Source organism: Zingiber officinale, chromosome 8B, assembly GCF_018446385.1.
Source record: "Zingiber officinale cultivar Zhangliang chromosome 8B, Zo_v1.1, whole genome shotgun sequence".
In the NCBI taxonomy this organism is placed as follows: domain Eukaryota; kingdom Viridiplantae; phylum Streptophyta; class Magnoliopsida; order Zingiberales; family Zingiberaceae; genus Zingiber; species Zingiber officinale.
Window position 1 is genome coordinate 106,450,892 of NC_056001.1, and position 2,256 is coordinate 106,453,147.

Consider the following 2,256-nt stretch of genomic DNA (forward strand, 5'->3'; position numbering starts at 1 on the left):
GAAGGAGGTCGATGGCCGAGAGGGATCATTCGGCAAGGGCGAAGGAATTCGAGGAAGCAGGCGTTGGTGATGGCTATTGCAGGCGGATACGGAGCGTGTCGAGTGGATAGTTGAAGGTGACCCCGACCATGCCATTGATGCCCCCAACTATTCGCCAAGAACTCCATCCAAAACTCCATAATCTTCTACTCTCATGTACACCTCCCTCTTGCCCTAAAAAAACATGCACACCCAAAAGGGAGACGATCCTGAAACCTACCAAGGAGGTAGCTTTGTGCTCAATCGCTTACTTGTACCCAAAGACGGGCAAGGATGGAGATGAATGAGGAAGGGGGGTGGAAACATTGGTTCTCCTCCTCCTGCGCTTGTGCTGGGATGGAGAAGTTGACGGAGACGGAGATAGAGGTGGAGCTTAGGGTTGGTGGTTTCGACGAAGGGAGTTCGCATGAAAGGAGATCGCGAGTTAGGAGGCCAGATTGCTAGTTTAGGTTTCGGTGGGTGAGGGTTTTCTATTTTTGGCGTGAGGCCACTACAACAAAAATGGCTTTTCGCAGCACGCAAATTCACTTTTCGCAGCGCGCATTGTGCGCTGCACAGTTAAAAGCTGTTGAAAGTCATAAATTATTCGCGGCGTGCTTTTGCGCGCTGCGAATAGTATTTTCCGTAGCGCGCAAAGCACGTCGCGAATGCTATTATCCGCGGCGTGCTTTGCGCATTGCAGATAGTATTTTTCGCAGCGCACAACGCACACCGCGAATACTATTATCCGCGGCGTGCTTTGCGCGTTGCGGATAGTATTTTCCGCAGCGCGGAAAGCACGCCGCGAATAATAGTATCCGCGGCGTGCGTTGCGCGCTGCGAAAAATACTATCGACAACGCGCAAACGTATGCTGTTAATGGTCTTAACTATATTAAAAAAAATTGACAAAAATAATAAATTAAAATTTTACAACAAATTTAGTACAAATCAAATCCATACAGAATTAATAAAAGTCATAGCTTTTCATTATACCACAAAAACTCAAAACATCTAAAACAATATATGAAATCTCTAACAAACTAGCAATTACATAACAACAATTCAACTTACAATCCAAACAAATTAGTATAATATGTATCAATCACACAATACTATAAATTTAGATAATCATGCGACCGTGCTTCCTATTGCATCATCGAGAAACTGCATTTCATCATTTGGTCGAATTAGGTCCACCTGAAATTGAACACATGTACCAACTCACAAGTAAAAAATAGCTTGAACACATGTACAAGGAGGTACAGAAAAAACATTTTAGGCTGTATAAATAGAGATCTTAAGTATAAATTCTTATGAAAAACAAGATCAGTGAAATAAAATACTAAAGGAATCTAAAATGAGTGGACATGCTTACTATTTTCTCTCCAACAGCTTGAGTACTAGGCTCCCCATTTTTTTTCTTGTGACCTTCAATCCAAACTTGCAATCTTGTAATTTTTGTATCTACCGAACTTGTCTTTTCCTTAAATATAGAAATATATACAAAATCATTACGACACAATTCAAAAGATACATATATCATTACTTATTACTTAAATTATAAAAAATTAAAAATAATTATCATAATGTGAGTCAAACGAGCATAACCTACCTGAATGGAGAAGTCTCAAATCCTGTTAAGGCACTACCACAACAAATCTACTGATATTTTGAGCTGGAAAATCCAAATTGGATACGCTTCAACTGTTACCGATAAGAATTAAATCCACATAATTATTTAACAAAGAACATACAAGAAACTAAGACGGAAAAGTGAAACTGTTCGACCAGAAGGAACAACAATTACATAATATCTTTCCGATCTTGTAGCAGCAAATCAAACTCGGAAAAGCAAGTAGCATGGAAGTTCCATCTCAGATATGCTCATTGAGAAGAAATACCTTAGCACAAATCATGGAGCTTTCTAGATATGTAGCAAGCCAACAGAGACCAAGCCAACACTCAGACGCCATCACAATGCAAGACCAAACACTACTGTGCGGAAAAGAATTAGTGCTATCAATTCAACAGTACATCACAATGCAAGCCAGCTTTGTTGCGCGTGGGAGGATGTGTGGCGGAAAAATAATTGGGGAAGTGAAAAGTTTTAATCAAATATCAATTGGTGGTTTAAAGACTAATAAAATTGTTAATAGACAACGCTTTTCAAAAAATATTGTCTTTGACCCATAAAAATCACTAATAGACAACAGTTTTTAAATAAGTGTTGTCTATT

At 39.5% G+C, this 2,256-nt stretch overlaps 1 long non-coding RNA gene across 3 annotated transcripts; it reads right to left on the bottom strand.

Annotated features, from left to right (window-relative positions):
* Positions 1–1,195: 1,195 nt before the first annotated feature.
* On the bottom strand, positions 1,196–2,023 carry LOC122017649. 3 transcript variants are annotated; one of them, XR_006121412.1, is made up of 4 exons: positions 1,922–2,023; positions 1,633–1,695; positions 1,396–1,503; positions 1,196–1,217 (listed from the first exon to the last, which is right to left on the bottom strand). It is a non-coding gene; the product is annotated as an uncharacterized LOC122017649 (long non-coding RNA). The 3 variants fall into 3 exon arrangements; XR_006121411.1 differs by having other exon boundaries at positions 1,633–1,724; positions 1,922–2,015; XR_006121413.1 differs by lacking the exons at positions 1,196–1,217; positions 1,396–1,503 and having other exon boundaries at positions 1,632–1,724; positions 1,922–2,015.
* Between the last annotated feature and the right edge of the window lie 233 nt (positions 2,024–2,256).